The sequence below is a fragment of the Ischnura elegans genome, chromosome 3 (assembly GCF_921293095.1).
Source record: "Ischnura elegans chromosome 3, ioIscEleg1.1, whole genome shotgun sequence".
NCBI lineage: Eukaryota > Metazoa > Arthropoda > Insecta > Odonata > Coenagrionidae > Ischnura > Ischnura elegans.
In genome coordinates this window covers 8,030,623-8,043,139 of record NC_060248.1, presented here as the reverse complement: position 1 = coordinate 8,043,139, position 12,517 = coordinate 8,030,623, and the positions used below count along the sequence as shown (strand labels likewise).

Sequence of the window (12,517 nt, the reverse complement as noted above, 5' to 3'; positions counted from 1 at the left end):
TTTAGCACTTTCTCCCGTCTAAAGTACCGATAAGAAAGCAAAGTAAATGAAAAAAATTCAAAGTGGTAACTATCTGACAGTTAGAGAAATTGTAACAACCAACCAGAATTTCAATTCAAAAGCCCGAATTGAAAACAAAGCAAGACACGAAAAAAATCACAATATATAACCAGATGATAGTGAAAGATAAGTGAGCGATTTTCTTTGGGATAATGGGCAAATGACTGTTCAGGCGTCAGTGGTGTCGCTCATTAATCCATCGTCATTAAGCAAAATAAATGCAAAAAATTTGACATGGAAACAATCAGAAAATTGGAGAAATTATAAAACCGGACTAAGGCCAAAATTTAAATGCGAAATCCCGATTTGAAAACAAAGCAAGACCTGAATATTCAAATAAATATAACCAGGTGAGCGTGAATAATGAGTAAGCCATATTCGTTGTAATGCATACCATCGTCCGCCTGAACACCAACATGAGAACCACACACGAGACTACACTAAAAAAGGAAGACATTTTTTAAAAATGCAATGAGGGGATAAAGAGAAAGAGATAGGGGAATAGGGATAGGTTGCATGGGTTTCCTGTTGCCACCCAAAGGGGTACCATGCTAGCATCGTTGGAACCCAATTCTCGGCCTTCGTCATAGAAGCGACGAAGGCCGAATGGCCGGCCCAATCACGCATCTCGTATCTACACCTCTCATGATGAAAGACACGAGAGACGTCCTACTGTGCCATGTTACAGCCCCGCCTTCAAAACAGGCGGATGAAAGGCTGCCTTCGGAAACAAGAAATGACGAGGCGATATTAAAATTTCCATAACAATAGTTTATTACAACATGTAAAATCGCATATTGCTTACAACCAGGTACAAAACAAATAAATTACACTATCATGTAAAAATTACAGAAAACTGAAGGGCATACACAAGCATTCATTTAACATTAGGAAAACAATATTTCACAATGAGCATACACAAATGCTGCTATATTATCATTAATGGGGAATGGGAGTTTCATATAATTTCCTAATGCCTTTAAGTTTGTGTTTGAGAGTCACAGTAATTGCCTAGCACCTTTAAGTGTCCTACCTAACCCATCAGCTAAATCACTTTATTCTCCCTCCATTTCTCTAAGGGGTTTATACTCTGCACACTCCAAGAAGATATTTAATTAATTCACACTACACGACACAACGAATTACGATAACGGGCGAGACACTACATATGATGATTTAAAGAATGTTGTTAACGTAGCTAAGATGATTTAAACCTATCAAAATTTTATTTCAAGATTAGGGTAAAATTATCGAAAACTAATTTATCACAGCCACCTGAAAAAAATACACACGACACACTAACGCAGTATAAGAAATAAGCAACATCGAAATCAAAAAAGTATAAAAATAATGAAAACAAGCTTTTTCTTTAACTATAATCTCGTCCACCTGAAAAAGAAACTACGCACTTTGCAAATTACCTTAATCAAAGTAACTTCAAATGAGGCAAAAATGAATTCAACGGGAGAGAATTCGCATTTTCATCAACTTGGAGCAATGAACAGAGTATAAAATGTTTCTCTAATGCCCCGTCGGAGGGCCCTACCGCGAATAGGCCATGTCTCGTGAAATAACCTTAATCACCCTACACACTGTGTGCCCTGGAAGAGGAGTCGATCCCTTACCTCGAATCATCTGCAAGGTCCCTCGGCGGAAGAACTCTGCTTTCCATCGGCGATCCCACGTCGCATTGCACTAATCACACAACTGACCATTTCACAAGAACACTATCACACGCACACTGCACTAATCACTCTCTTCTCTGCTGCTTGCTGCACTAATGATGATCTCGTTGAAGGTGTTGGAAGGTGAGGAGATCGAAGCCACAATTAAGTAAAACGAAGACAATTGATAGATAATTTAAGAAAATTATGCTGTGGGAATTGCGATTTAAGAACATTTATGGAAAGCTACGAGTTTTCCATGGAATATCAGAAGAACTCTTCCTCCTTAATACAGAGTGTTAACAGACTTTAGAAAAACAGACGAAGTGAAAAAGTCAGAATACGTAATTTCGATACCCAGCAAAGTTCAGAAAAAGGCGATGAAATCGGATGATGAACCGAAAAGCTCAAGATGAAAGCGTGAAAAACTAGACTGGACGTACTGAAGTAATACCAATGAAGTAGAAGGAAGAAAAGATTGTAGAATGGAGTTTCGAAATACACGCTGAGAAATAATGTAGTGCCCGTTAAAAGCGCGTGCATTGAGGAGAAGATTCAAATAGCATTATTGAGAACATGAGAGAATTCACAAGGATTGGATTAAGGTAAAAAAAATAGAGATGGTCAACATTGTCGGAAGCAGCTTTGGTTTACGAACGTCAACGATGTATAGAAAAACTCAGTGAAGGTAAATAGCTCAAGATAAATTCAGGTGCACTGCCAGAAAATAGAGCATTGGATAAGAAATAAGTAATTAAAAAAATGAAGGATTGCGATGAATTTGAGCAACTAACGAAGTGATACCAGTAGGAAAAGAGAAATTTTGAGTGAAGACTCAGCTGGAAGTGCTTTAATTAATGAGTAGGAGACTGAAAAACAGACAGAGACACGATGAGCCCCAACACGGTTACCTGAAAGGAATGGATTGAATGAATTTTAATACCCAATTTAAACTCAGTACTACGATACAATTATTAAATGCTACCAGTATAATACTATATCGATTATGTAAGAGTCATTAATTACAATGCTAGCAAGAAGGCCCATGACAGTTTCAGAGAATAATAGACACTACGGAGTGAAAGTAAAAATATTCAACAGTATACACGATTACCGTATCACAATCTCAAATACTTCCAAATAAATTTTTAAAGACAATTGAAATAACTCTTGTTCTTCGGCATACAATGATAGACTTACATTTTGAAAGTAGGAGACGAGGCAACCACGATGTCCAGGAATCCGCAGACACTCCAGCGCTTCAACCTCTACATTACGAATTCTGGCAGCACTCGCGTATGAGAACAGCACGGCGGACGAAGAACTATTGAGAAATGGAAGTGACCGCTCTTGGCTTATATACACGCCTAGAACCGTTGGTTAGGTGGAAATAGTAGAGGGTGGGGAAGGACAGGGGTCCGTCTAATTCAGCGTGAACACTCTGGAAAAATTGAATCGCAGAACTCTAGTTGAAAGGTGTTCGTAAGGATAATGTGGATAGGGTGGGAGAGGGCCTTTCAAAAGTGGAGAAGATGACGACATGCTTGAGAGCCGGCTTCAAACAACTGATAATCACACGACCGTCTTTCTCCCCACCACCCTGAGAGCGGCATGCAGTCTGGCCCGCTTACCGATAGCCGTCAAGAGGCCGAGAGCGCGTTCGATGACTGCTATGTCCCGCACAACCCGAAAATGCACCCTCCGAATGCTTAAGCGGAGAATGGGATATCGTCCGATTCGACTTGGAGGCAAGCATTTGGAGCGAATGGGATTTTCCACAACCCCGACGACTCAGAAGAGCGACTCCACGGAATTGTCTGACGATGCCGATACGAACGTGGAAGTTATTTTATTCATTTATGTAATAGGTTCTTCACAAACAGAAATAACGCAAATGAATATTTAATTAAAATTACCAAAACGTGATATGGGCAATATTTAGAGTTTTTATGATCGGGTAGTCCCTATCCCTCCAAAAGCTCTGTATTTTTAATTATTCCTTTATTGAAAAATAGAATGATCACCATTTAGGCAAAATGCAGTCGCCGATCTGCCCTTCAACACGTCACTAGGGTGTTTGGCAGGGGGTGACAAGGCATCAGCTTTCAGCATGCAACGTGATCCTTGGTTAGTCGTAGGTACGCGGTTTCATGACGTTTGACTAGGTCATGTAATCTGCCGAAGACGTTAAATAGCGGAATACCGGGAGTAAGTGTGTATCACTTTAAGACGATAGCAACTTTTCCCATCCAAATGGTTGTCTTCTGGGAATTTCAGGTACACTTACATAGTTTCAAGAATATATAAATCACTTTATTCCGTCATGACATTGTCGAAAGGTTTGAAAGAGGGTGGGAGTTAATTTGGGTTAGGTAGGGAGGAATGACGCATTTTGGTAGTTGGTGTTTGGGATGTCCGGGTGGTACCCAGGGGCAGTCTGGCGGCAGGTCGGCGATCGCTGAGGGCCCTCACAACGCTTCTATTGTGAGGTAAGGGCGTAATTAGAAATGAAGCAGATTTCTTATTGCTTTATTCAGTTAAAAAATTCTAAGTTTCCATTAGCTGCTTCAATATAAGATGGGTGAGTCTCCAGGGCGCGAGGGAGGTCAAACGCCCCTAATCGACTACATATGAACCACCCGTACACCCCAAGCCCCAAATGCCAAAATGCCTCCTTCCCACTCCTCTAACCCTAATTAACCCCACCCTCTTTCAAACCCTCCATCTATGTCATGACGGAATAAAGTAATTTATATATTTTCGAAACCAACTGTACCTGAAATTCCCAGGAGACAGCCATCTGGCTGGGAAAAGTTGCTATGGTATTAAAGTGATACACAATGTCTGCCAGGATTCCACTATTTAAAACGTCTACGGCAGATTACCTGACCTAGTCCAAAATTAAGACACCGCGTACCTACGACTACCCGGGAATCATGTGGCATGCTGAGAGCCGATGACTGGTCAGCCCCTGCCAAACACCCTATTAACATCTCGAACATTTTTCCATTGAAAAACCGTGAGCAAAGCAGAGCTATTAGAAGGTTGACTGCCCGATCATAACAACTCGAAATATCTCAGATATTTAATAAATCATATATGTTAAGTTCTCAACACGTACTGCGTGCCTCGCTCACTTCGAGGCTCACGCTCCCTGCCTTCTCTCTCTCTCGCTTCTTCCTTCCCTCCCCTTGCATCCAAGATCGTTTTCAATAACACCCACGAGTCCCACTTAACTGAAGGGGTCAGGTAAGTGAAAACTGGGACACATGAAGGAAGCCTGCCTTCGCTGCACCAAGTGCCGAAAAGGACGGAAGCGGACGCTATTGAGCTACCGACGTTGGAGTCAAACTCCAGGAGCAAAAACCCCAATCCGAAAGATTAGCGGTTGGAATGCACGGAGGTAACTCACGTCCACATTCACGTTGGGCCTAGACAGGTTTTTCTTTCGGGCTCCTTGGTGAGGTTCGTCCTCTCCGCAGATTTTATTGCAGACTAATTTTTTAAGCGAAAAATCCCCATGGCGCGTCAGGCACTTTTTTCAGATGGGTATAAAAAAAACTCTGAACTCGTGTTATCGTCGCCTCAAAACAGTCATCGCCTCGCTGTTAACGAAGGATAGGGAAATAAAGAGACAAAGATTCTTGAATTTGACCGTTCCACAATCCTGAAAATATATTCTAAAGCAAAAAGGGTAGCTACGTTTAGTGTTGGCAATATTTGGTCGATTTTGTTCATAACAATAGTTATAAAAAATATTTCCTTGAATTTCGGTTAGTAACTTGGCTTTTCCGTTTTATATTCCTAATCCAGTTGCCAGCAGACTTTTCAGTATTGTTATTAGCTCTTGCATGAAACGTAGATTGTAAATTACCATACTGGTCAACTTTAATATGCTTTCAACTCAGTTTGAGCGTTGTTATGTTTGTTTATACATCTTTTGGACGCAAAATATGGAATTTTGTAAGGTACAAATCAATCGTCTGCTAACTATCGTATCTTACTGTACAGGTGCTGCGTATGAAATTTGAAAAAAAATCAATAAATGTATTTTTTTGTGAAAAAGTTATAACTTTATCTTGAGTACGAAAGGAATTATGAATTTTTAATTTTCTCAAATATTTTTACCGCTCCATTTGTATAAGCCGCTTGCTATTTCGCGGCCTTTTCTTTGGATTATTTATTCAACTGTCGGCTTACAGTTCTCAACACCACCCTAAAAACTGCATGGAAAGTTTTTAATGCCTAACTTCTTATAAAGGTAAACCTTTTTATGTTTTTAGCTGAGTTTCGACGTTGCTGTATTCAGTTAAGTGTCTTTACGCCTAAATTACCTATTTTTGTATGGTGGGAAGCACTCGCCTACTAACTGTAGTATCATACGATATAGGTCCATATATGCTAAGCGATTTGGATAAAATTTGGATAAAACTGTTATTGGTGAAAGAATTGTAACTTTATCTCGATTACAAGGGGAGTTATGAATTTGTAATGGTCGCAACTCGTCAAGCTTTCCTTACTCGCCTGAGTCTGCGCTTAAAGCTCCCACCTCCCAAGGAGATCTTAGGAGGAATTAGATAGGTGGGCGAGTTGTGGCTACTGTTTTGACTTTCCCTAAGGAAAGATTTTTTTCGCTACAAGAGACAATGTAAATCCTACTGATGTTCATCGCTACGTCGAACGATGAACACATCGAATGAAATAGATTTAGCGTAGTGCGCTTAAGAACTTGTTAACCTTACATTATTTCACTTTGGTGAAGTGTAAATGTTATTTACAACGTTAAGTGCCTAAAAATTACATTAAAAGATGATTACGAGATTGGATCTCTAAACTAAAAAATAATTCAGTGTTTGCCTTTCGCTAACGGTCATAGCCGCTTCACCACAGTTGGTAACTATAGCTGTAAAAGTATTTGGTAATCAATTCTTAAACCTAGCCGCTGCAAACGAAGACAAGAGGTAAGGATCAGCAAATCAAAAGAGGTCGAAAACTCATCGTGAAGATTTATCAATGAAATTAGAGAGGCTGAATCAAATCTCTTTACAAACAATCACGAAACCGCTACTTTAAATAAACATTACATTGCATTAAATTACGATAAAATAGGAATGCGAGATTGGATCTGTAAACTAAAAAACAATGCACTGTTTGGATTAAAAATGCCAAATGATCGACTTAAAAGCACCACAAGATACAAAACTATAATAAATGCTGTGTTTACGAGACATTTGGATGGATGAACGATTACATTATACTTAAAGTAAGAGAAATTGCTCTGTACAACAGGTATTGGTAAAATTCTTATAAAATCTACTATATTAAGAATATTTTAAATACTTTTCTTTTATGTATTCCTCATTCGCGTCTTACACTCTCTGGTAATGAGTTCCAATATTGACTTATTCTTGGAATGGAAATTATTCAGATACGAGAACACACTTATCCTTACGACGGTGCTTCAACTCTTGGTAACAGCACTGCATCCCTTCCATTGCCATTTCATTCAGTTGCCTCGACATCTGGAGTTGTCTCAAATCTTCTTCCTTTCAGCGTTGTTTCTAGTTCTGAGAGAGAGAAGGGGAAGTCGCAAGGAGCGAGGTCAGGTGAGTGAAGTCAGCGGGGAAGCCAAAGCGATCGAGTTATTGGTCAAACCCTTACGTGCAATAACTTTGTCCGACGCTATATTTCGAGAATCGGTTAAGCACTCAAATGATATACAAATAACACCTAAATTTTATAGAAAAAACAGTTTTCCGACATTGCAATTTGTTGCATAATGTTATCTGCTCTGTTGACAATTCGTTAAAATTCGTATATTCTGTTGAATAAAAAACTTTTGGGCTAGTATGTCGCCGCGTCAATTCTTGGGTGGCCCCAACGTTTCCCGACCGATGCTGGTCGCTTTCTCTAGGGATTCTGATCTAATTTTTCTGATTTTAACGAAGTCGTATATTCTGCTTCATCAACTGTGCGTCATCCTTCTTGCAAATTTTCGACGTAAATGTATTTCCTGATCTCCCCATGGCTATCACGTCAGTCAATATGTACAGTGAGTGCTAAAAGTATTCGGACAGCTCTTGTTTCTAGCTAAAATTGTAATTTTCTCTGCGTTGCGCTTATGTTTCCGGCTTGAAATGATTCTCGGCGTGTACTATAGACAGTCTCTATTTATGCATACACTGCAACCACAGCAAGAAATAATAAACTTTCGAAACTTTAACCAAAATAGAAAAATTACTTAAAATTGTTATGTTACTGAGTTTTTCATGTTAAATGAAGTCATAAGGCACACTTTACGCAATACTTAGTATTTTTTGGTATTCCCTCTGGTTTTCAGTACTACCAACTAAAGGCGATTTGGCATTGAATCGACCAATGCGAGGCTTGTGTGGAACGTTCTGGGTCTTCCCGAACCGATGTACTATGTCATATGCAGTTGACCTAGGTCGTCCGGAAAGTCCAGCCATTTGATTCAGTGACTTACATTGATTATAGCAGCTAATAATGAGCTTTTGCACAGCTTCAGTCGTCTCAGTTGCCTTTGGTCCCATGCCTGTCAACACTTCGGGTCGCTGGTCGGTCAAAGATGCGTCTCACCTCGTCACAGCCAAGGAAAAGCACGTACGCCCACAGCTGGACAGCAATGACATCGGTGGGCTACGATAATCGCGTGTAAATCCACGTGAACCATATGTACGAATACTTTTTGCGCGCGAAAGTTTTGCGTATTCGTCTATTGGACTCAATTTATCGCAAAGTAGTAACGAAGTATAGTTTTTTCAATACGTAAACTTTCACCAGAGCAGTAAATGATGATACTATATTCATGTTGAATCCAAAGAACGAGTGAAACGGGGTCAAAATAGTAATATATAGACTGTCCTAAGGGTCGTGTGTCATTTTTGTCCTGTAATTTTAGTAACTTTGCATCGAGCAATATTCATGAAAATTGGCACACTTATGGGAAAAGGCCCTAAGTTTTGTTGTGTGTAAGCAAAATTTTACAATTTTGACCTTTTGACCTCACGATGTGGGTCCAAACCAAAAATTAGAATTTGCCTTAAATTTGCCTGTAAAAAAATCGAGATAGAAAAAGTCTGAATTTCATTAACCAAGATGTCAATTCTTAGGTTTTCGGACAAGCCAAAAATAACACCTTTATTCACGAAAATTCAACTGTTGACCCAGTAAGGTCACCGTCAAGGTCATAAGGGTGGCAAAAAGAATAGCATACTAACAAAGGTGTCGATCCATGGGTTTTATAGGGTGCCCAAGTCATTGGTATTGTCAAAAAAACCCGTATTATTCACTAATTGACCTCCCAGGGTCACAATGGGGGCCAAAGGCCATAGCGTTAAACGTCGGGCCATCATGACAACCAACGTGTCAAACCATGGGTTTTGAAGGATGCCAAAGTCGGTTTTTCAGTTTATAGATCCGTATAATAGATTTTTCTGATATCCGAAAGTCATAATGGGGGTCAAAGGTCATAGAGAAAATATGCAACGCGCTTACCCCCCCCCCCTTCCTTCCGAAATTTTTCCATTTCCTCGCAGTCTTTGTCACTGCAAGTCATGTACATAGTTGCTGGAAAGAAGTACCGCCCGAAATCCTTTTGCACCCACTGTAATTAACTTTAATTTTTCCAGCCAGTGTGTGTATTCTATCCAGAACTATCAATCTCTCCATTCCGCAAATTTCCATAAATTATACTGCTTGTTAATATATATTTATAACAAGTTTATCAATGAAAATCAACATTACAAAAAATTCTGACGGATATTGCGAAATAACTCACCGCTCTTTCCACGGCGCCATTAATTAACGGCGACAACCTAAAAATATGCGTTCGTACATTATCTATATCTAACTCTTAAATTATGGATGCGATGATGCAGGGAGTTATCAATTCAGAAGTAACGGGTCCAATCGCTTTCATTTCTTTCCGATAGCTACGGTCTCCACCAGGGGTGCCGACTTACGAAAAATACTGGGGGGCCCAACCGGGGATCTTAACCCGGGAAATTTTATAGGTAGTGAGTTATAAGTTTTTTAAGCATTTTAGAAGAGTCATTTGATCACATTAGAATCCTGATAACTCGAATCTCGATAAATTGACACTCCGGGGAAAATCGACAAGTCTAACACATCTTTTCCTCACACCCATAACGAATTTTTTGGGGGGGCTCGGCCCCCCTCAGGCCCCATGGAGTCGGCGCCACTGGTCTCCACCGAGGCACTTTTTCCCCTCAACGAGTTTTCGCGTTGAATGGGAAAAGTGCTAGTGAAGTTTTAGATGAGAGAATATGACGCAAGATGGAAACACAAGAGATGAAGTTCCTTTCGTTTCATTTAAAATGCCACCTCTTGTGGCATTACGTAAAATTGTCATGAGTTTATTATTCATCGATTTCGCCATCGTCAGAAGTCGAAAAGGATTGGTTTGAAGAAGCTCTCCAAGTTCCAATCTCCAATGAAAGGCATTTTAAATACCGCATTCGACCCTGATGACACTTGGATAAATTAGTTTTTGCTTCATCTTTTAATGAATGCAAGTGCTTCCATCTGGCGTCATCCTATCTCACTTCTCTCCTCTAACTTAGATAACACTTTTCCCAGTCCACACAAAAAGGGCATAGGTGGATCTAGGGGGGGCACGGAGCCACGTGCCCCTCCCCCCATAACCTTAAAAAATATGCAATATTTTTAATACGGCCCCATTATCATTGCGTTCGTTTTGTATTACGAGATATCCTTGTGCCCCCCCGAACAAAATACTGGATACGGCCTTACTTGTGCCCCCCCCCCCCCGAAAGAAATCCTGGTTTCGCCCATGGTTGAGGGGACACATTGCCTCGGTGAAGACCGTGGCTATCGGAAGGAAATGAGTACGATTAGTCCTCTTACTTCTGAATCGATAATTCCCTACATCATCGAATCCATAATGTAAGAGTATAATATAGAATATACACGAACGCATGTTTTTAGGTTTATCGATGATCCGTGCAAATAGTGGTAACTTATTTCGAAATGGATTAATCATAAGAAAACTAAGGTTATGCGGTTTTGTAAAGCATCACGAGCGAGGAATGTAAGACTCAAGATAAGGGTGGGTGGTTAAAAACTTGAGCAGGTTGAGCAATTCAACTATTTAGGCAGTACGTTAGAGGAAAACGGATACAGTAGTAAGGACATACGGAAGAGAATCGCATTAGCGAAGGAGGCATTCATGAACAGGAAGGAGCTTCTGAGAGGATCGTTGTGTAAGAGTTTAAAAAAAAGGTTAGTGAAGAGTTTGGTTTGGAGTGTAGCTCTCTTCGGTGTGGAAACGTGGACACTGAGGAAAGAAGACGAGAGAAGATTGGAGGCATTCGAGATGTGGGTATGGAGAAGGATGGAGAGGGTGAAATGGACGGAGAGGAAAATGAACGACGAAGTGCTGGATATGGTTGGCGAGGAGAGGCAGCTTTTAGATGGGATACGGAGGAGACAGAAGGTATGGATGGAGTTAGTGCTTAGCGGTGAGGGGATGTTGAAAATGGTGTTAGAGGGTAGAATGTTAGGGAAACGAGGGAGAGGAAGGAAAAGAATGGGATTTTTGGATAGAATGAAAGGCAGTAGGCCTTATTGTGAATTGAAGAGGGAAGTGGTTGATGGGGAGGGAGGATCCCAGAATACTTCTTAAAGTATCTATTGATATTCTACCTTAATCGGTGAAATGCATTCATAATAATAGCTTTTCTGTAAGCGCACGCTTCGAATTCCCCCTTCGTTTCCCCGATGCTGTCGTTCTCCATGCCTCACTACAATAGAGAATCATACTCCAGAAATAAATTGCGATCTTTTGTCTCCATTCTTCAAAACTTAATTTTCCTCATGAAATTGGAAATTCTCCATTTACCTGGGGTATTATACTGATAATTTCTTCCTTGCTTCTTCCATCGCGAGTTATTTTGCTTCATATATAATATTCCACCAAAAGTGTGTTTCTATCCAGAACTATCAATCTCTACCTTTCGGAAAGTTCCATAAATTATACTGCTTGTTAACATGTTTATAACAAGTTTATCAATGAATATGTACGTTACGTAAAATTCTTACGGATATCGCCAAATAGTTCATCGTAATTCACTTTCTTTTTCGTATATTTATTGAATAATTAATCACATTGGCCACATTCACGTGCACAATATTTGAGATTAAGGATTAAAATTATCGTCAAATTATAGATAACTATTTCATTTAATCGTTTCTTATTATAAAAGTTAACCTCTATTCATTAAATAATGCATTCATCTCTTCCAGCTTTTGATCCCCTAACATTTTATATCAGTCCTGAATTACTCTCTTTTACTTCATACTAATATCTTGCTTTCCTTCGCACTGACATTCAACCTTTATATATCCAGTATCTTCGCCATATTATTGGAATTTTCCTCAACCCGTTTTCTGTCTTTGCCACGACATCTGTGCCATCGTTACATCGTAGCACCCTAATAATTCCTCCCTAGATATCCACTGCGTGTGTTGTACAAGTCCCCATTTCCATTTTAATTGGCTGACTTTATCTCCACAGAATTGCCGATCAAACTGTTGGGACCGGAAGTTCATATTTGTGTGTGTGCTCGATTTTCTGGGTCTCTGTATCGCTGAGCGCTGTAAACGGAGCCTCGCATATTATAAACAGAGACTTTTTCGGGACGAAACAAGGCCGAAAATATCTCGGCTATCCTCAATGAATGAATGAATGAGTAAACGAAGGCGGCGATGCGCCATCCTTATCTGAAATT

At 39.9% G+C, this 12,517-nt stretch overlaps 1 long non-coding RNA gene across 1 annotated transcript; it reads right to left on the bottom strand.

Moving 5' to 3' along the window:
* Positions 1-2,554: 2,554 nt before the first annotated feature.
* Positions 2,555-3,107, bottom strand: LOC124154948. Its single transcript, XR_006864056.1, has 2 exons — positions 2,925-3,107; positions 2,555-2,635 (listed from the first exon to the last, which is right to left on the bottom strand). It is a non-coding gene; the product is annotated as an uncharacterized LOC124154948 (long non-coding RNA).
* Positions 3,108-12,517: the final 9,410 nt, after the last annotated feature.